The sequence below is a fragment of the Rosa chinensis genome, chromosome 7 (assembly GCF_002994745.2).
Source record: "Rosa chinensis cultivar Old Blush chromosome 7, RchiOBHm-V2, whole genome shotgun sequence".
In the NCBI taxonomy this organism is placed as follows: domain Eukaryota; kingdom Viridiplantae; phylum Streptophyta; class Magnoliopsida; order Rosales; family Rosaceae; genus Rosa; species Rosa chinensis.
Window position 1 is genome coordinate 17,815,456 of NC_037094.1, and position 23,413 is coordinate 17,838,868.

The 23,413-nt window shown below is 35.1% G+C and overlaps 2 long non-coding RNA genes across 3 annotated transcripts; one reads left to right on the forward strand and one right to left on the reverse strand.

Annotated features, from left to right (window-relative positions):
- Positions 1 to 9,446: 9,446 nt before the first annotated feature.
- Positions 9,447 to 14,235, reverse strand: LOC112177517. Its single transcript, XR_005802954.1, has 9 exons — positions 13,712 to 14,235; positions 13,494 to 13,608; positions 12,728 to 13,163; positions 12,359 to 12,406; positions 11,919 to 12,088; positions 11,758 to 11,814; positions 11,498 to 11,614; positions 10,314 to 11,069; positions 9,447 to 10,153 (listed from the first exon to the last, which is right to left on the reverse strand). It is a non-coding gene; the product is annotated as an uncharacterized LOC112177517 (long non-coding RNA).
- A 3,991-nt stretch (positions 14,236 to 18,226) lies between these two features.
- Positions 18,227 to 19,743, forward strand: LOC112179063. 2 transcript variants are annotated; one of them, XR_005802955.1, is made up of 3 exons: positions 18,227 to 18,397; positions 18,736 to 18,791; positions 19,667 to 19,743. It is a non-coding gene; the product is annotated as an uncharacterized LOC112179063 (long non-coding RNA). The 2 variants fall into 2 exon arrangements; XR_002927629.2 differs by having other exon boundaries at positions 18,736 to 18,796; positions 19,667 to 19,725.
- Positions 19,744 to 23,413: the final 3,670 nt, after the last annotated feature.

Sequence of the window (23,413 nt, forward strand, 5' to 3'; positions counted from 1 at the left end):
ATTTTATTATGCGTATGAGTTTCGTATCGCTTTTCATTTTTGTTTTAACTTCTATAGAAGTATTGAACCGTAAACTTCTATAGAAGTATTGAACCGTAAGCTTGTTCTAACTTCTATAGAAGTATTGAACTGTAACCTACACGGTGCTTGAATTGGGAGAACTTTCTCACTATCATGTTAGTGCCAAATATTCAGCGCTGTACTACGAAGTTAATTCACATAATAGATGCTTAAAGAGAAAATATATACACACATTCTATTTTACTTAATACACATATCTGATTTTTGTAAAATTTTAAATCACTATTTTACCCTTTTCTCTAATTATAAAAAGTAAAAACCCACAGTCCCCCCTTTATATACTCAATGGCAAACAAACAACTGTTGGAGTGATTACTTGTTTTCTAATACCTGAGTTATGCTCACTTATTTAGTTTTCTAATATTATTTTGATTAAAATTTAGTATGAAATGCATACAACTATATATGCAAGTCTTGTCAATTATTGCAATATTATTGATTTGAACAAATGAACATGTTTATCAAAACACTAGAATATATAGAAGATAAGTTGAATAAATTTCTTCACTATCTATTTGAGTATTTGCTTGGGATTACTAGAATTATAAAATAAATAAAAAAGTGAAATTCATCATAGTTTAATAGTATTATAGTAGTTCATTGATTCATATATATCGGGGTAGGTTTTGATGTCCAGTAAACTAAAGATCATGAGAACCATGGTGCCTCATGAAAAGTTTCACCTTGGAATTAGATATATATATTCCCTTACTAAATGAACTTGATTCATAGAAACAAAGAGAACCAGATAAAAATGAAACGGATGGAATTGAAGAGAGAGAGAGAGAGAGAGAGAGAGAGAGAGAGAGAGAGGGGTTGCTGGAGATCGAAGAAAGAGTGTAGCAAAGGAGACAGAAAAGATGAGGAAGGGTAAAAGAGAAAAAAATATAGGGAAAAAATGGCAAACAAAATTTGAGAGGTGTGTATGAAGAAAAATAGGCTGTGCGAATAAAATTACTCAAGCTTAAATTCGACGTTGACAAAGGAGAAAAAGTGGAAGACAAGCCCTCCTTCATTATAAAAAAATCCAAAACAGGTGTAGATCGAAAACTCAATCAAAAGAAATAATGACGGAAAACTTCTTCATCAGTCACACTCATAACACATGATTTTCTTTTAAGTCAACTTTCAAAACAAGGAAAAATGTTGCAAGTAATGAACAACTGGCAGGTTAGGAGTACACGTCTTCAAAAGTTAAGATTACACGTCTAGGAATTTGATTCATATTTTCATGACAAATATTAGCATCGTTGTCTTAATCCTCATGCGTAAGGTTACCTCCCGGTCGGTGGAAGATATTTTTGGTTCAAAAGAGAAAACCATATATATCAATCATGCGATTTTGTGGCATTCACCACAAAATGCTTTCGCAGCATTCACCACAAAATGCTTTCGCAGCTTCAAATAACTGAGGACCAAATTCTGTGTTTTCCTTACTTTCATAATAGTACAGCTAGGTCATTTTACAACAGCACCATTGCGTTTTTTTTTTAAGAAGAAATAACAATTTTTAATTTCATCCTACTTATTTCATAATGTCCATGAGAATTGAACTCGTGACCTCCACAGTGTTAGTTATTACAAATAATTAACATGCAACATCTAGGAAGATAAAAGAAAACAAAAATATGAGAATGTGACGGTTACCTTTAAAGTTTGTGAGATAATGTGTTAGTATTCTCGACTTCTAAAATAAAAAAATGTGTTATTATGTCCAAAATAAAAAAACGACCACATAATTATAAAATAATTATTTTGAATCCACTTGCACAATGTGTACCATATGTCTATCTGCTATCTCATGGTCCATATTTGGATTAAACCATTAATTTTCTTTTGGGTTTTTATCATAAATGGGATCTAGACCTGGACATAATAGTATCAAGACTTTCAAAGTGCTTGATTAGGTACCTGAACTCTAAAAACCGTACCAATTAAGTACTTTCGTCACAACTGTTAACTCTCCATTAAAGATAAGTATGTATCATGCATTTGCTCTTCTATAAAGGGACAAAAATGACTTTTCGTTATTCCCTTTTATTTTTATCCATTAATACACAGTTTTTTGTTTTCTTTTTGTAGATTAAGTTTTTTCCTCTATTATTAACTAAAAGTTGAAATTCAAAGCAGATCAGAAGAAAAAAAAAGATTCGATTAATAGGGAGAGAAATTGAGTGTCCTAACGTGATTACTATTCTGTTGACTAGTTCGAATCGGTTTTGATTCCTCTCTAGTGAATGTTTGACATCATGGCAGAAGAAGATAGTGAGAAGAAGATTATGACGACACCAAAGGTGTTGGTAGGATAATGATCAATGATGGCATATTGAAAGAAGACGATATCTTTGGATGGAGGTAGAAGTAGATCAAATCTAGAGTAAGAAGAAGTTAAGATGGCAAAGAAAGCAAAGGAATGGATTCATGATTTATCATCCTTTTTTGCTGTTAGCGTTCTTTACTTTTCTGAAAATTTCTTTGGAAGAAGGAGACCCAGTGTTGCCAAATTCTGAGGCTGCAAGTGAGGGCGATGTGGAGTTTGTTAACCGAGTCATTGAGTTTGCTCCTTGCTTTCCTAGTCAAAGGTGGCAGCTGTTATGACTATAGAAGTCGTTGTGCTGATGTGGCTGTAATTCATTTTAGCTCATTCAAGCTGTAATAACTTGGTTGTTAGCTACTATAAATAGGTGGTTTGTAATAATTCTAATGTAACTTTCAGCTTTCATAAATTACATTCAGATATTTTCCAAGCTTTTGTCTCTAGCTACTGGTAAGCTTCTCCTTCTTCGTTTTCTAGGGTTTTCAAGTTCTATCTCCATGGATGCAATGTTAACATGGTATTAGAGCTACGACTCATGATTATGTGACCTATTATCATGATGTAGTAGTAATTGTTCTTCTTCCTACTTCCGCAAGCTCAAATTTGTGTGGTGTGTATAGATGAAACCCTAGATCTACTTCACTAGCTTCGATTTTGACTGCTCGTACTACAAGGCTTTAGATATGTGCATTTTTGTGCATCCGTACTCATTTCTTCAAGATTTCTAGCTGTGGTTCATGTTTTGGCTATCACTGATTTTTGGATTCTGAAAATTAAGGTGAGATTCTAGACTTCAGTTTACACATCGAGCTCTCTTTTTCTTGCAAGTTTGCTGTGAGTAATGGCTGCATCTGGTGAGCTCTATAATCTCTTAGATCTATTTGTTTTCACTCTAAGTCTAGTCTGTTGACTCACTGTACTTGTTGCAAGCCTTCTGATCTACTTATAATGAGATCTATAACTTGATGTTGAAGTAGTTCATAATCCTTTATAAATCTTGTGAGAAATATAACTGGTGATAACAAAATCTGTGTATTAAGTGAGATATTTCTGATAATTGCAATAACCTGTTGGTGTGTGATAAAATGAACAAATTAGGAGTGTCACAATCTGAGATCAACTCCTTGCTGAGCATGATCATTGTTCGACTTAGTGAGAGCAATTTTGTGAAGTGGAGCTTTCATTTTCAGTCTATTCTTGAGGGCAATGATTTGTTTGGATACTTTGATGGCTCGTATCCCTGTCCAACAAGGCGAAGTTACAAGAGAAATTACTAGTGCTTATCAGATATGGAAGAAAACTGACAAGGCACTTCTTGGCCTGTTGGCCTGCTTATGGCTACCTTGGATGAAGACATCATGGAGATTAGTGTGGGAAGCAAGTCTGCTTTTGAGGTTTGTCATGCTCTACTGGAAAGATTCTCTACTAGCTCAAGAGCTAACATCATTCAACTGAAAACTGACCTACAAACCATCAAGAAAGGTGCAAATAGCATTGATAAATACCTATTGCGCATTAAGCATGCAAGAGATCAATTGAGTTCTGTAGGTGGTAACTTGATTGATGAAGACATTGTTGTGGTTACTCTCAATGGATTGCCAAAAGAGTATTCAATATTTCAATGATTAAGACTGTCATTCGAGCAAGAGATTCTCCTATATCCCTGGAAGACTTTAGAGCACAATTGTTGGTAGCTGAAAGAGACATTGATGGGCTCATTTCTGCTCAAACATCTATAACTGCACTGCTGCCAAAGGCAACACATACAAGAACAACAACTCCAATTACTCCAACACTGATGACAGAAGGCAATTTTCAAGTTCTTTTGCCAATACCAAAGGAAATGGTGCATGAAGTGATAATTCTTTCAGCCAATCTAGCTGGAGTAACAGTGGCAAACCCAATTTCAACAACAGTTCAAATGGTGGAAACTATAGGACTCAAAATGGAGTTGAATGCCAACTTTGTGGCAAAAGAGATCATACTGCCACAAACTGCTATCAAAATACTGAGTTTCATATATGTCACAAGAGGGGACACATAGCAAGCAAATGCTTCCAGAATCCAGCAAACAACAACCCTGGAGAGTTTAAGAACAATAATGGAATCCCACCAGAATGTCAAATATGGTGCAAGAAGGGACATACAGCTGTGAACTGTTTTTACAGAACTGATGTACCATTTGATCATCCTTATCACTCAGTTGTCATTTGTTAGATTTTTTGCCTCAAAGGTCATGCTGCATTGGATTGTCACCATAGAAGAAATCATGCATTTCAGGGTACTAAACCTCCATCTTCTCTTATTGCAATGACTGCTCACTCACAATGCAATATTGCTAGCTCTTCAAATTCTCAGACTAATGATGATGGAGCAATATGGATTGGTGATACTGGGGCCACACATCATATGACCTCTGATTTGAGGAACATTGTCATTGCTCAACCTTATGAGTCCAAGCATACTGTCACTATTGGCAATGTGGAAGGTTTGAAAGTCAAACACATTGGTGCTGCACAAATTACTCCTGCCACTCATATTTTTCTTCTGAATAATGTGTTACATGTTCCTAGCGTTGCAGTGAATTTGTTATCATTTAATAAGTTGTGCAGAGATAATCATTGTTTTATTACAATGGATGATATGCATATCTGTGTGCAGGACAAAGTGTCAAAGGCTCTACTCTACAGAGGAAGGAGTAATGGAGATGGGCTATTTCTCTTTAAGACACCCAAGTTCATACCTCCATTAAAGTCATCACAAACTGCATTTGTTGGTTCTTATGTTCATTCTTCATTGTGGCATCATAGGCTGGGACATCCTACATCTGATGTGGCTTCAAAGATGCTTAACCTGGAAAAAGTTCAGTGTACTAAAGATAGCTCTATTCATGTGTGCTCAGACTATCTTAGTGGCAAAATGTATAAGTTACCCTTTCCTGATTCTGTGTCTAAGTGCTTTAGTCCATTTCAGAAGGTTCATTCAAACTTGTGGGGACCTGCTCCATGTTTGTCAATTGAAGGTTTCAAGTATTATATAACTTTTATAGATGATTGTACCAAGTTTGTATGGATTTTTCCTCTCATTAATAAATCTGATGTTTTGTCAGTTTTCATGAAGTTCTATAACTTTGGTGTTACTCAATTTAAGTCTCACATACAATCTCTACAAACTGATGGTGGTGGTGAGTGTAATAGCAAAGCCTTCAGAAAATTTCTTGATCTTAAAGGAATCTTGCACTTGATTACTTGTCCTTACACTCCTCAGCAAAATGGTGTTGCTGAGAGGAAAAATAGGCACCTTGTTGAAACTTGTATCACACTGTTATTTGCTGCTAAACTTCCAAAAATGTTATGGTTTCATGCTTTGTCTCACTCTGGTTATCTCATCAATAGAATGCCTTGTAAGTCTCTCAAAATGTCTTCTCCTTACATTGAATTGTTTGGTTCTTCTCCAGATCTTTCTTTCCTTAAGATTTTTGAGACTGCTTGTTACCCTTATCTCAAACCCTACACATATGACAAGCTTGAACCTCGTACATCACTTTGTGTTTTTCTTAGCTATGCTTTAGGATACAAAGGTGTGTTTTGCTATAATATTGAGAACAATAAGTTGTGGATGTGCAGTCATGTTGTTCATGATGAGATCATTTTTCCATATCATGTTTTTACTTCCTCACCTGCCTCTTCATTCAAGTCATCTCATTCTTCTACCTCCTACCAGTATTCTGTGCCTATCTCTTCTACTGTTTCTCCTGCTCCAACATCTCCTATCCAGTCCTACATGTTGCCCATTCTTCATTCTAATCAGTTGCAGTTGGTCTTGCCCTTTGATTCTTATTCTCAGCCATCAGATAGTGTCCCATCTGTGGCTGCAGGGGGAGGTAGTGGTGTGGTTTCTTCTTCTAGTGATGATAATGGCAGTCATGCTATAAGTGTGAATAATGATAACAATGGTGATGTAATTGTGCAATATGAAGAATTTCACTCAGGTGATGACAATAGCTCTCTTGAGCTGCATGAAAATTCTCTTGTTCCTGGTATGAATGGTAATTTAGAAGTTAATGGTGAACTTCCACATGAGCTACAATTTATTGAAGATGTTACTCAAGATTACAATAATCACTCAATGCTGACTAGAGCAAAGAATGGGATCATCAAACAGAAGACGTTTCAAGATTTTTGTGCAGAACAATCTTCTAGATGAGTTAGCATATTTCTATGGTTTTACTTCTGTAATGGAAGTATCTGATCCTGTTGAACCTAAGAGCTTTAAAGCTGCAGTTGGTATTCCAGAATGGGATAATGCAATGCTTGAAGAAATAACGGCTCTTCAAAAACAAGGTACATGGAGTTTGGTACCTTTACCTGAGGGTAAAAACATTGTTGGTACTAAATGGATTTTCAAGATCAAGAAGAATCCTGATGGTAGCATTTCAAGATATAAAGCCAGACTTGTGGCTCAAGGGTATAGCCAAGAGAAAGGACTTGCCTATGATGAAACCTTTAGTCCTGTTGTTAGACACAGTACTGTGAGGCTTGTACTTGCACTTGCTGCAATGAATAATTGGGAATTAAGACAGTTAGATGTCAAAAATGCTTTTCTGCATGGTGATCTCAAGGAAGATGTTTACATGTACCAACCTCAAGGTTTCTCTGATCCTACTCATCTTGATTATGTGTGTCACTTGAAAAAAAACTCTGTATGGTTTAAAACAAGCTCCTCGTGCTTGGAATGAGAAGTTTACTAATTTCCTACCTTCACTAGGATTTAAATTTTCTGATTCTGATCCTAGTATGTTTGTGAAGGTTACTGATCATGGTGTGATAGCATTGCTATTATATGTGGATGACATTGTTATAACAGGATCAGACAGGACTGGAATAACATCTGTTGTTACTGAGCTCAGTGATGTGTTTGATATTAAAGACCTTGGACCTTTGTCATATTTTCTGGGAATTGAATCAGGTATAAACAGACAGGACTCTTTTTATCTCAAGAAAAATATGCAAGGGAACTTCTTGTGAAGGTTGGCCTTGGACCCTGCAGAGATTGTGATAGGAGCATTTTAATTCGATTTTAACTGTTATTTCCCTATATTTTCTGCGTTATTTCCTTAATAAAACTCTGTTTAGGAAAGTTTCCATTCTTTGATTGGGAAAGTTTCTAATTGTAGAAAGTTTCCGTTTTGTAGTTTCTATTTTTCATTTTTAGAAAGTTTCCCATTTTAGTTTAGGAAAGTTTCCATTTCTTATTTTAGAAAGCTTCTATTTTCAGGTCTTTGGAATAAATAAGCTGAATTGAGTTCATAAATGGGAAGAGAAGCTTCATGAAGATGACATGGCAAGAAGGTGACAACGTGGGAATTAAAGATGATTGATTGAGGATTTCAAGGAGATATTTTCTTGGGAGACTTTTATGGAAGGAAATATTGTTGGAGGAATAATTTTGTGTGTTTGCCGTGATATGCCAAGAGAGAAACAAGGAAATGACGTGGAAAATCAGAAAATATAATGGGTGGAGGAAATCAAAGGGAGAGATTTGAGGGAAAAGAGATTTTGTTGGAGAGTAATTATGTTGTCAAAGTGAAAAGGGAAGAGATAATCTTGGAAATAAATCATGGGAGCATTTTAAGGAAGGATAAAGTTTCAAAACAAGGCTAGGTTCGTTCCCTACTTTCTCTAATTTCATTTTGGCCGAAATTGGTGAAGTAAATCAGCATTTATTCATGATATTTCGGTAACTTCTCTCTCCTAAGATATTCTTGGCCGAAATTCATGAAGAAAATCATAATAATTTCAAGGAAATTGGGCAATTAAATATTAGGGAGGTATTTTAGAGAGTTTTGATTGGTTGGACCACATCACAAGCTTACTTGGCGAATTATCATTGGTGGAAGCTATGTGGAAATTTCTGATTGCTTTGTGAACCCTAGCCGTGCTCCTATATATACCCACCTCTTTGACGTTGAGAAATGGTCCACAACTTAGAAAAAATTCAGAAAAAAAAAATCACCTTGTTGCCGTGAGCCTCTCCCATCTTCTCTCCATCCTCTAGTCATCTCCACGGGTTCAAGCAAGGCCAAAGGAAGAAGAAGAAGCCGTGAGCACCACCATCCATCCCCATCCTTGAAGCTTGCTTTCGAGTTTCAAGAGACCACAACGTTAATCATCCATCTTCATCTTCCATCCACGGTGTAATTCGACCTCTCCTTTGTAAACCTTGTTTTGAATTCGTTGGTTATGTACTAGTTGACGTTTATGTTTGAACAAAATTTTCAATTCTGAAATTTTATATGATTGAATGAAATTTTCAGATTCTATTATTGTAATTCGAGAGTTGCTTATGTGAGTTTGTTTAATTAAATTTGCTTTATAGATATCTTTTGTATTTTAATCTTATGTGGTTCGAAACACTTAGGGTTTTGATATGAATGGTGCTAGATTTAAGAACATGAAATCAACTTTTTGTTTTGTGTAACTTGAATCGAAGTAGTAAAGGTTTTGGACAAAAACCGAATTTAATTAAAGAGGATTGCAATTAGGTGGACTTTTTCATACTAAGTTGCACACTTGAGTTGATAGCCTTTCTATGTGTTTCATGCGTTAAACATGTCATAATTGACTAGCTTTCTAGGGCTTGATTACATGTTTGATAGGATTAATCTTTGTGCTTTCACTTAGGTTAATTAGCATTGAAAAGTAAAAAATGGGAAATTATTTGCTTTCGAATATTTCACATGATCAACTCATTTCTCATGACTTAGATGAACAATATTAGGTTTAATCGAATTTGATCATAGTTTCAGTTTTGATCTTTGTTCTCTCATTCTATTCGTGTAATTATGTTTTTAGTTTTCTTTGTTTTCTTTACTTAGTTTATTTCCGAAAACCAAAACCTAAATTCCCCCTTAATTTCGTAATTATGTATATACTTTATTTTATTTTTGTAAATAATATACTTTGTGTCTTTATTAATTGTTTAATTGTCCTACATTGACAGGTGTACCCTCAATCCCCGGATTAGATCGATCACTACACCATAGATTCTCATCTATCGCTATGGTAGGATTCAATAGCGTTTTAGTAAACGCTATGTCTGCCGGAGCTATAATAGGTACAGGGTCAGTCATAGCATTTTCAGAAACGCTATAATACATTTTCTATTGATAGCGTTTTTGAAGCGCTATTGTCTGACATCTAGTAGCGTTTGAAAAATGCTATAGGCGAGTTAACAATAGCATTTTATAAGCGTTGTTGTTTGGCCTATCATAGCGTTTAACAAATGCTATTGTCTTGGTTTTCCATAGCATTTCTCAGGTGCTATCAATTGACCTCTTTTTGTGATAATAAATGCTATTGTTCAGTTTTCAGTACACTCACCAATGCTATCAAATGACAATACATACTTGTTCATAGCATTTAAGAAACGTTGTCATTGTCTGGACATTATTTTTATCGCTAGCTAGTACAAAATTTTATATAAAGCGTGAAGATGATACAAAAATGTCAATCGTCTCATCAATGTTCAAACTTCATATATGAATTTCAAATACAATTCAATAAAATTGTCTCAAAAGCTAGTAGCCGATCATTTTGCATAATCAATATTCTAAGGAAAAGATAAACAAGTAACTACAATATCTCAATCAAAAAATACTTGTGTGCAGCTCCTAGCATTAATGACCGCATCAGTCCATTACTAGCTTATCCAATTTAACCTTCATAGCTAGATAGCTCTCTTAGCATCTCTGAACTGTCATAAAATAAGAAATCAAATGCAAAGGCAATCAAACAAGTAATCAATCTTCATTAACTCGGATTCCTACAACTTACTGAGAACCAAGTAGAGAAATTTTGTCAATGTTAACAAATTATTTGGGAAGAAATATAAACGTAGGAGTTTAAATGCATACCGGAGCTCTAAAAGATAACCACTTTGTCTGCTGTCCATGATATTAACTTGTGCTATCAATAAACAGTATTCTTGTAGTGCAGCCAACAAGGTTTTTTTCCCCTCAATATTAAGGATACAAACTTGCTAGAATTAACCCAGCAGCAATGTTCTTGGCCATTCTTTTGATTGTCCACATGAACTTTAGCATACTGGTTGATAACATGATAATTTCTTGAACACTGTACAAACAAGTACCATTGATTAACCAACTATAGAGAAATTAAATGAGGACAATTAGTAGAACAATATTAAGAAGCTATAATGACAAAGTGACTGTCCACAATGCTTTACTAATGCAGACATGCAGTGGTTGTCCACATTGGTCTGTTAGACCTCTCACAGCCATTAAAACTGCTAATTAAATTTTGCAGCAATCGCAACTAATAAGAAACTTTGACAGAATAATTGCTGAATATTAGATTCTTGAACAGGTAATGAGGCATAACAAATACAAGTTATTGCCCACTACATTGCTGAATTAAACACGACCCACAATTGAATTGAATTGACAAGCCAAAATCAAACATGCTTTATTAAAGCTTCGAAGTTTCTACGTCAAATAGAGAAAGTGGCATCTAAACAAGGAGAAAATATATATTAACAACAAATTTGATTACCTTGAAAGAAGCATTCACTTTTCGACTCCTAGACTGTTCCAACTCTTGAGCTGCCCTCTAGCTCCAAGGTCACAGTTCATTGTCTCCATGCATTAGGCCTAATATATATATATATATATATATATATATATATATGACAATAATGTAACTAATGGCCAAAGTCTTATCTCTCACTACCTCGCTTATTTTGTGCACTCTCCCTTTTTTAATTACGACAAAGAAAACGGAACCAAAGCCAAAGTTGTTATAAGCAGCAGACCATAAGAATTTATACTTCAACTAATTACAATGTCAATTATGCCAGTAGTCCAGTACTCATTCTATGATTCCCTGGGGTGCTTAGTCATTCAATGAAAGGTCATGAATAACAATGCCACTACTTAATTAATCTATCAAGGCAGAAAGTATAAGAAACTTTGAACAATTCTTACTATCTGTCATTAGTGCTAAACCAACTATAAAAAAGAAAAAAGGAAAATAATAAAAAAGCATAACAATAAAAAATCATGTAAAGAAATCAACTTACTTAGATCAACACAAATAATTCTCTCCTGCAATTAGGAACCGTGGATTGCAGAGTTGTGAGAACCTTGTCAAATTTGCCTACCCTTCTCCTAAAGCGTCTCCATCATGTAATTAAACACTATAATCTCATAAGCTACTCCATCTAAGGAGGCAAATCAAAATAGTTGCATGAACAGATAAAGATAAAGAAAGAGAAAAAAAGAAAAAACAAGCAAATTAATAGCAGATACTAGCTACGAACTAGCTAGAGTACTACCTTACCTCATCAAGTATGAATCTCTCAAGGCAAGTATGGTTAGTAACTTCAGTATCTTTCTCCTACAAACATCAAAAGATGCAAATGAGCTGAATAGGTAGAAATATTCACCTAAAAATTGATACTCTCTTGAAAATTGTATTTACAGGACGCCAATCCACTTAACCTGTATTCCCTATCAGAAGTCCACTTGATCTGTGTTTCTTTTTCATTTGAAAGCTCAAGGAATTTGAGCATGTAATTCTGAACCCAAAGCTCTTTGCTACAGCGATCCCATCCTTTGTCACTTTAGGGGATCTAAAGCTTTGCTCCAGAGTCCAGACCAACATTGAGTCCCTAAAAATCAAACATCAACAACCACCATAAAATTACAAGAGCACTTCATATCAATGTTTTCTCCCTTTATATTAATGATACAAATTCTACGAGAATTAACCCACAAACAATGGTTTTTGTCTTTCTTTTGATTGTCGACATAAAACTCAGCATAGTAGTTGATAACATGCTAATTTCTTGAACATTAGGCCTCATTGCAAATTCATAGAAAGTAGAAGACCAGATTCCAATTCCATATTGAGATAGGTCAATTGAATAGTGCTGATTTACCAACATTTGGTCTTCTAACAATTGCAACTCTTGGAAGATGGTTTGGACCTGCAAATGAAAATTACACGGTTTAGAGACTATGAATCTTCTCTATTTCTCCTTCATTTCATTGAAAACAGACCCCAAGTTATGGTGTTTTGTAAAATAACAGTCCAATTGCATTGTAGAAACCAACAATATCTATCTTCCAAAAACAGAACCAAAGTATACAGAAGTGATGATGATGATGATATATATATATATATATATTATATATATATATGTATGAAAGTTGTATATATGTATTAGCTAATAACAGTAATGCCAATATTTCAGTATTTACAGCAGTAAAATAAAATCTGAGGAAGATACCATTATTTGTTTACTTACAGTCTGAACTGGAGTTTTAATTATAGTTTCCCCCCTCCTCTGCTTTCAGTCGATTTCCTCTTGATCAGTTTTCTCATCTCTGAAATATAGCTCAAAGTTAAGTTTGAGCTTGCTTCCTGTAAAGAGGGAAATAAACAATGCACGGCCAGCATCAGATGTAAGTAACCAAGTGCCTCAAGAAGGTAGCTTAGACTGATCCAGAACCCCAACTCAATTCCTGCATTTCGGGTCTGAACATCACTTCGTGATTGAAACATGAATGGCAGAAATGGAATTGATGACATGATAAACCACACCACTAAAAAGGTTGCAGGGTCCATGATAGCTTCAACCATAGACAATTGTGATTGCATAGAGCAACAAAATACTCATCTTCTTGGATGCAAAGAAAGCCTTTTGCCAAAAAGGTAGTCGCTTTTTGGAACCAGATTTCAACCTTGACAGATCAAAAAGAACAATAACATTAGATGCACTTGAATTGCAAATGACCCATAATAGGAATTTACATCAGCATACAAGACTATCAAAATATAGGCAATCATGCCCATTAGTACAAAATAGAGATTGCAGAAGGACAATTGGGTAAAGAAACACTAATTCATTAGCAAGAAAGTAGCAGCAATACAAAACAGTAGGACAATCAACAATTCCCAACCTGCACAACCTATGACATTAGTAGACCATTTGTGGAGTAAAATTTTTCATAAAACCCATTATCAAAATCGCATAAACAAGAGACAAATCTATAGGAGAGATGAGTTATTACCAGTAGGAGTACATTCAATGTCAAAATGACAGCACCATCAGCAAGTACAACATATGCAACAGTGAAAACTTCAGACGGAAAAATCAATTCCATTTCCCATCAGATTACCTATATGCTAATCAAATCAGTCAAAAAATTTCCCATCAGATTACCTATATGCTAATCAAATCAGTAAAAAAATTTAACAAAATCAAGAGAAGGCAAGAATGGATCATCACCTTCTTGACAGATGCAGACCAGGACAGAGCGGGACCCAAGAACACAATGAAGAAGAAAGGACCGCAGAGACCCCAATCCCTGAGACTCTGAGAGCCTTTCCGGGGTCCTCACAGTAGGGGTTGGGAAGACGACGAGCTTCAAAAGTTCAAATTGATGACGATCCGACACAAGTCCCTCTTGACGATATCCCAAACGGGCTCTGTTAGGGTGTTGGGCGGGGACCCGAACCCAGAGGCGGCGATGTTGATGGGGCCGTTGTTGTTGGCGGCGGAGGGGTGGGGACAGACGGCGGCTGCGTGGGCTTGGAAGAGGAGGGAGGGGCCTGTTGGGGAGGTTAGATTGGATGAAGGGGTGGAGGAGACGGGGATGGAGGCGCGGTGGGTGACGCGCCTTTGGGAAGTGCACAATTTAACCCTGAAATATCGTTAGTAGTATAAGCAAATAGGGATCGTTCTATCCGGGGATTGAGGGTACACTTGTAATTGTGAAACAAATAAAGAAAAGTATTATTTACAAAAATAAAATAAAGAATAAAAATATATACAATTGTATAAACAAATAAAGAATTAAAATAATAAAGTATTATTTACAAAAATAAAATAAAGAATAGAAATATATACAAGTAACAAAATAAAAGGGGGGGGGTTTAAGAATTATAGAATTGAAAATTAAGATAAAGAAAATATAAAAACACATGTACAAGAATGAAACATAAGGAACAAAGATCAAAATTAATTCCATGTAATCAAATTCGATTCAAACCCTATAATTGTTCTTCCAAGTCATGAGAGATGAGTTGATCATGTGAAACATTCGAAAGCAAATGATTTCCCATATTTTACTTTTCAATGCTAATTAACCTAAGCGAAAGCACCTAGATTAATCCTATCAAACATGCAATCAAGCCCTAGAAAGCTAGTCAATCATGACATGTTCAACGCATTAGACATAGAGAAAGGCTATCAACTCAAGTGTACAACTTAGTTATGGAAAAGTCCACCTAATTGCAATCCTCTTCAATTAAATTCGATTCTTGTCCAGAACCTTTACTACTTTTGATTCAAGTTACACAAAACGAAAAGTCGATTTCATGTTCTTAAACCTAGCACCAATTACATGCAAATTCTATAAGTGTCGACCCAAATAAGATAAACATATAAAAGTTTTCTGTAAAGCAAATTTAATCGAACAAACTCACATAAGCAACTTAGAATCACAATTATAGAATTCAAAAACTTTATTTAAACATAGAAATTGGGCTTAAACTTTGCCCTAAACGTTAGGTTAATTACAAACAAGTTCATACGAAATCAAACAAGGAAACCAAAAAGGTTACAAGGAAAAGGAACGAATTACACCGTGAGTGGAGATGGAGATGGAGAGCTAGATGGTTGGATCTTGAATCTTGGAAGCAAGCCTTCAAGGTGGATGATGGAGGATATGATCTTCACGGCTCCTTCTTCTTCTTCCTCTCCTTGCTTGAAAATGCAGAAACTTAAAACTAGAGAATGGAGAGAAAAATGAAAAGGAAATGGAGAGACAAAGAAGATGAGATGGATAAAGGAATGTGTGTGTCTTTGTTTTTGCCTCTATTTATAGGCTTCCAAGCAACACTATTTGGCCTTTAAACAAATCATAATGGGTTAGGTTTGAGCACTTAAACACTTGGTGGATTTGTTAGGTGAGAGCACTTAAACACTTGGTGGAATTGTTAGGTGAGAGCACTTTCTGCTCCTTTATTCCTTTAATTTTTATCTCCACTAAGAACTTAATTTTAGCCTTCGACTTCTTCATATGAAATTATCCACCATGAGTGTAGATTACTGTGGTAAAATTTCAGAATTTATTGCCATGTGGTTGGGCCGGAAATGCTGCTGGACCTCTTATAGGTCCAGTTTTCCAGTTTTGCTTCTGTAGAAAATTGGGCTGATTGTTTGAAGGCCTTCAACTCATATTTTTCTCTGGCACTCTTCATAAGAAATGATCCTTTGGGTGTCTAGAATGGATCTGGAAGGTTTCAGCTCATTTGAAGTTCATTTGGTTGATGCGCTCAAAGCAAGCGCATAATTTAACCCTGAAAATAACGTTAGTAGTATAAGTAAGTAGGGATCGTTCTATTCCGGGGATTGAGGGTACACCTGTAATTGTGTAACAAATAAATAAAAGTATTATTTACAAAAATAAAATAAAGAATAAATATATACAATTGTATAAACAAATAAAGAATTAAAATAATAAAGTATTATTTACAAAAATAAAATAAAGAATAAATATATACAAGTAAACACAAATAGGGGGGGGGATTAGGATTCTAAAAATTAAAATTAAAATAAAATAAAGAAAATGTAAAAACATATATACAAGGGTGGAACGCAAGGAACAAAGATCAAAATCAATTCCGTGTAATCAAATTCGATTCAAATCCTATAATTGTTCTTCCAAGTCATGAGAGAGGAGTTGATCATGTGAAACATTCGAAAGCAAATGATTTCCCATATTTTACTTTTCAATGCTAATTAACCTAAGCGAAAGCACCTAGATTAATCCTATCAAACATGCAATCAAGCCCTAGAAAGCTAGTCAATCATGACATGTTCAACGCATTAGACATAGAGAAAGGCTATCAACTCAAGTGTACAACTTAGTTATGGAAAAGTCCACCTAATTGCAATCCTCTTCAATTAAATTCGATTCTTGTCCAGAACCTTTACTACTTTTGATTCAAGTTACACAAAACGAAAAGTCGATTTCATGTTCTTAAACCTAGCACCAATTACATGCAAATCCTATAAGTGTCGACCCAAATAAGATAAACATATAAAAGTTTTCTGTAAAGCAAATTTAATCGAACAAACTCACATAAGCAACTTAGAATCACAATTATAGAATTCGAAAACTTTATTTAAACATAGAAATTGGGCTTAAACTTTGCCCTAAATGTTAGGTTAACTAGAAACAAGTTCATACGAAATCAAACAAGGAAACCAAAAAGGTTACAAGGAAAAGGAACGAATTACACCGTGAGGGGAGATGGAGATGGAGAGCTTGAACGTTGGAATCTTGAATCTTGGAAGCAAGCCTTCAAGGTGGATGATGGAGGATATGATCTTCACGGCTCCTTCTTCTTCTTCCTCTCCTTGCTTGAAAACGCAGAACTTTGCAACTAGAGAATGGAGAAGGAAAATGGAAAGGAAATGGAGAGACAAAGAAGATGAGATGGATGAAGGAATTCAGAGAGAAAATGGAAAGTAAATGGAGAGACAAAGAAGATGGAATGGATGAAGGAATGTGTGGAAAAATGGAAAGGAAATGGAGAGACAAAGAAGATGAGATGGATGAAGGAATTGGTATTTTGAGAGTGAGAGGAGAAGTGTATTTATAGCCCAAAAAATGATGAATGGAGGGTGGAGATGAACATAAATGAAGGGCTAGATATGTTAGACAAATTTGTAAAAAATATCTTCCCACTTGTTTATCACTTGTTCAACTTGAATTGATTTTCCTCCTCAAGATTTTCCACTTGGTTGCAACTTTGATTTTCCTCCTCAAGATTTTCCACTTAGTTGCAACTTTGATTTTCCTCCTCAAGATTTTCCACTTGGTTGCAACTTTGATTTTCCTCCTCAAGATTTTCCACTTGCTTGGAGGTCCTAAAAATAGAAACTAATAAGAAAAATAGAAACTTTCCTAAAATGAAAAATGGCAACTTACTAAAAATGATAAATAGAAACTACAAAAATATAAACTTTCTACAAATAGGAACTTTCCCAATCAAAGAATGGAAACTTTCCTAAACAGGATTTTAATAAGGAAATAACGTAAGAAATGTAGGGAAATGCAGTTAAAACGTTGCATTAAAATGCTCCTGTCATTGGTCAGGCGGCCGCTCCTTCTTCTTTGCTTGGCTTGGTTTCTCCTAGCCGGAGTAGGAATATGTGTAAAATTGATCTTTTAGTACATTTCCATTTTTCTACTCCAATGTACCTTCATCTTTGCTCCCCTTGGTGTTCGCAAGCTCCTCTTTCCATTTATGAGTTCATTTCCATATTTTAGCTCAGAGGTCCTGAAAATAGAAACTAATAAGAAAAATAGAAACTTTCCTAAACTGAAAAATAGAAACTACCACTACTAAAAAAAACCTCAATTGCTTCGCCTTTTTACTTCGGCATCAATTGCCGTAGCAATTGAGACCCTATTGCTACGGAGAATGTTCCGTCGCGATTAAGCGTTATTATTTGCGACGGAAAATCTTTGCCGTAGTAATTTTGTAATCAATTGCGACCCTTTTTCCTTCTGCCGTCGCAAAACTTATTCAAATGTGTATATTGAAAAAAAAAAAAAATTCTTACCACGGAAAAAAGCCGTCGGAAAAACGAATAACATCTTGGCGCCTATCCTAATTTTTTTCCCACTGTTTTTTCTTTTGGTTTTTGTGCCAAATTTCCATTCCCACTAACTGAAGCCCTAATTCTTTTTCCCTCTACAGCCACAACTCGCTAGCTCTCTCTCTTTCTCTCTATCTCTCTCTCTCTCACCCAAGCTCCGAGTCATATCTGCCATTCTGCTATCTCGACTACCGCTGATGTCAACAGAGACCCAGATATAGCCAAGCACGCCCAGAAGGGTCAAATTGTCGCAACCGGAGTTCTCTCGGAGCTTCAAATCGTTGCCGGTTGCTTCTACAGGTAAATTGGTTTCTGGGTTTTCGTTATTGAGCTTCCATTTTAGAGGGTTTTAGTGTTTGAGTGAGGTTTTGGTATTGCACACCAGGTGTTTGTGAAAATTCCTAAATGAAAATGATGTGCTTCAAATGAGATTTGATAGTTGTTTTCATTAATGGTGGAAACTTTATGACTCTTTGTGGTTGAACTGCTGGATTCTATGCTTACATATTGAAAATGTTTGTGGTGTGAAGATTGACAGATTGTTATAATATGGGAGTAATCCCTGTAGTTCCTTTTCCTTATTGGATGACTATTTGGGTTGTGCTATGTTTGATTCTTTCTGGTATTTTCAACTACAGATTTACGAGGATGATATTTGCCTCTGTATATTGGATACACATCCGCTGAGTCGTGGGTAAGGTATCATTAATCTAACATACAATTATTCTTTTCCTTATTGCCAGCTCTTCGCTTTCTTCCTGTTGGAGTTTTATGGTGATTTGGTAGGCTCAATTTCCACCACATGTACAAACAAGTATCTCAATTTCTTTAATCCAGATTGTGGCATTGGTTAAGCTAATTCCTTAGAGTGGCTAGGATTTTGTATACTATAATTCTTCTTTAATCACGAATCACCAGAAATGATATTACATAAGAAACTGGAATAGTTTTTGGCATCTGCCCTGTTACCTAATTCAGGCCTTACTGAGATTGATTCTGACATTAGAGAAAGACACAAAGGTGGGTACTTGATTGGCTATTGATTTTTTTATTTTTTATTTTTTATTTTTTTGAGATGGTGTGTCAATGTGCTACGATTTTTCTTAAGAAATCATGTTTATGCAACTATTATGTGTCTTACTGCCAATCTTATTTGGTGGCCAGTATTGCTTTTTGGCACCTATTTATTTTGTTTACTAAATTTGAAGATGCTTCAAATTGCATCATAACTCTGGTATCAGAAATTTTGGTGTTTCTTTCATTATACTTAGTATGAGGTTGTGGTGATATGTTCAAGGTCCTTCACATAGTTCATTATCCTTCTTGTTTGTGTGAACTGTGAAGTCACTCAGAAGTTTGCAGATAATAGAAAAGAACTAAGCCTAAGATCAAGTGAGTCAGTATTGTTTTTACTGTCCTCTCTAAGAGTTTATTATATGCCTATCTTGAAATCTTGGTGTGTTTAAGTAATTTATTATTGAGTTTTGGTAGACTGACTACCAAAATTGGTCCTAGTGATGTTGATGACTTTCTTATATAATTCTTTTTTCTTTTTTTTTTGTTTGGTAGACACAGGGTCACAAGATTCAGCGTCTAACAGTTCTACTGCTGTGGGTTTTGATGAGAGAATGTTGCTACATTCAGAGGTATGGTGTTTCTTCAATACATGTCTTCCTTCCAAGTCAAGATATATGAAATTTTACTAGAAATTATGTATGAATACTTATATGAACATCCAAACTGCAATAACTTTTGATGCCCCATAAAGCTTTATTTTTTTTTTTTTGGGCTAGTATTGCATATATTCTTATTCTCTGACACTAATGTGGCAAGTTAGAAACTCTTCATTTCTGTTTATGTAATACTAACACTATTTTTGGATATCATGACATAAGACATATGATATGATATTCAGATATTAATAAGGTGAAGTTCTTGATATGAATATGACGAAATAGAGTACGTATATGTGCACTTGTAAAAGGTAGAAGGGTGTTCTAAATCATTGGGAAGCATACAGTTGATGAACACCTTGACTACCTTAATGATAGTTGTGCTAGGATTTTCTCGGCATATCTCCCATATTATAACAATCTGTCAATCTTCACACCACAAATGTTTTTTTGCACTCAGATTCATGTGATCATGTTATAGACTAAGTTTGAAACATATCTCAATCTTTTGGCTCATACCCAGATCGTTTTCTTGCATTTAATTGTGTAAAGTTGAAGCCTTTGCCTTTTTTGAGCCAATTTGATGTTTTCAATTGGTGGTGCTAATTGAATTTTCTTTTTTGGTACTTATTGTATCTGCCTTGATGTGGGTTACTTTTATGGAATTGCCTCTGAGTGGCTGGTTAAAAAATTGTCACTGATGTTGCTTTTGTTCGTAATCTCTTCATCTAAAAGTCATATTGAGCTTGTGCTGATTCTATTAAGCTACAATATTGTTGTGAGCTTCATCACTTCCAGCATGAAAAAAACAAATAACAAAAGAAGAAGAGGACAAAAGGCTTGAGCTCGTTATAATTTTACTTACCTTTGTTTGTACCACAATAGTTAGTGCAGTTGACAAACTGCATTCTGGAAATGTCTTTACTTCATATACTGTACTTTTTTTTTTCTAACGAAAAGTAGTTCATTGTGTGAAGAATCTGAGCCTAGATTTGGAGTATGGGTTTGATTCTCTAAAAGTGATTCAAGGAAATAGAGATCCGAAAATATCATCAGGTATATATTAGATTTGCATTTTTAGTAATCAAATTTTAATCTTGATTTGCAGGTTCCCCATGGTTTGTCCTGAGCAGATCCTTTCTGAAATTTTGCATTCTTGGTTGGGATAATCTTCCCCAAACATTTAAGGACATTTCATTCAATGCAGTAGCAAGCTCAAGATCTCAAGCCATGGTTTGTCCCATTTTCTTATATGTTTTTTTGTTAAGTTGTTGACTTGAAATTATGGCTTGTCCATTTCAGCTATGAAGCCCATCTGTTCTTATCCTAGGCACTAGAGTCTAGCTAGTACTATTTCTCTTTTGCTTGAATGAAATTTCCTGGAGCCCTAAAAAAAAAAAAAAGGTCTTCAGAAAGGCATGTAATGCTGGTGTCATTTATGTCCTTCTGGACATTTCATTTGAAAATGCATCAATCTAACATCTCTGTTATTGCTTTTTCCGTAATCTTCATTAAGATCATACAAAATAACACTGTATTCTAGTGACAGATAACCATATGCATAATGCATGGTGTGGAACGTAAACAAGATAGTTCTTTTTTATAAGAGTTAAATTAGGAGGCAGTTCATTACCAATTGATGAATCAAACTGTAACATTAATTCTACCAATGTATATGAGAAGTATTCTTGTCTGCATGCATTATCATATGGCGTGCGTCCTGTAACTTAGCTATTTTAGGTAATGTAGAGAACATGCATGGGAGTCACATTGATGAGGCCGGTTGAAAAACAGAAAATTGAAGGACAGTCACGCTTGGTTCGTCCACACAGTGTTCCTCTTCAAGTCACCCAGTGGGTGGGAAATCATGGGTGGCTTTGTTCTTACTCGTTAATTTGGTTTTGACATCAGAAGATATGTATCCTTTTTTAGCACTTGCCTTTTCTCATTAAAATGTCATGTACTGAACTGAATCTGACATGTATCTCACAACTTCTCGTCTTCTCGTCTTGTCTACATGCTCTTGACATCATTTATAAATCAAACTGAGGTTATCTTCCTTTTATTTTTGTTAGCATTCCTTGATGCAAGTAGATTTCATGCTCTCGACTTGTGACTATATTGTTGACTAGAGTTAATTGTTAATTTCAGGAGGAGATGGGGCAGATGCAGACAACGATTCAACTACGTTTTGTAACTTTAAGTATGCTAAAGAACAGCTTGAGTAATTCATAGTTTGGTCGATTCAACATAGTATAAATATGTAATGTGATTTGGTGTAGTTTATGTATACCAGACTAGAATGTTTATGAGTGGCATTTTGTATGTTTATGACATTTTGTATTGCACCATTTCATTAGTTTTATTGTAAGTTTACAATGTTAATATATCTTAATAACTTTTGCATGTTCTTAATTCACATCATTTTTTTTTTTTTTTATAAATGAAATATTCTTTTGCGACGGCAAAGCATCCGTCGCAACCAATTCACCTCACTTTTTTTTAAAATAAAATATCTTTTTGCGACGGCAAAGTATCCGTCGCAAATAGTTTAACCATTGCGACGGCAACAGTTTTCCGTCGCAAATACTTTTTGCGACGGCATTTTACCGACGCAAATGGATTTTGTGACGCCACCTATTGCAACGCCAATATTTCCGTCGCGAAAAGTTTTTTCCGTCGCAAAAGCCCAAATTGCCGTCGCAAAATAGGCGTCGCAAAAGCAATTTTTTTTAGTAGTGTACCGAAAATGGAAACTTACTAAAAATGATAAATAGAAACTATAAAAATAGAAACTTTCTACAAATAGGAACTTTCCCAATCAAATAATGAAAACTTTCCTAAACAGGGTTTTAATAAGGAAATAACGCAAGAAATGTAGGGAAAAGCAAGTAAAATGTCGCATTAAAATGCTCCTATCAAATTCCCCCACACTTAGCTTTTGCTAGTCCCTTAGCAAAATCACACTAAGACACACACTAAGACTCAACGAAAATTAAAGACTCTACAAAAACAATGACTCTATTGCCCTTCAACTTTTTGTCTCAGAAATCTCATACTTTCACAACATCAAGATTAGCACTCAACCAAGAATTGCAATATGTAGATATTCAAGAGTTAATTAAAACATATAATCCACACATACACAAGTAGGACTTGGTTGTAATAATGGTGATGGTTTCTGTTAAGCATGCTTCGAACAAGTATGATTCATATCCTCACAAGGTATATCCACTCTTTCTTCTCTCAGAATTCAAGACAATGCTTAAAAGCTTATAATCACTCAATTATATGTGAGAGAAAATATTTTGAGGCAATCAAATAGCTCACATATATAAGAAACGAAAAGCACTTTGTGAATATAATTTTTTTTTGAAAAGATCTCATGAAGGATATCAATTACTTGCACGGATGGACCCAAGCCATAGGTTCAACTCTTGTAACTCATCTCCACAAATCAAATGCTGTCCCATCTTAAGGATCAAGAAGGTCTTATTTAGGGTTGTAATAGGGCCAAGGCTCAAGGTTTTAAGAAACGAAAGGTAAGGAATTTCACAAAGTGTCCTAAAAACTTAGCAGAGCTCATGTAGATGTAGAGACTTCTAGAAATCCACCAAGATATATCAAAACATCACATCCCATA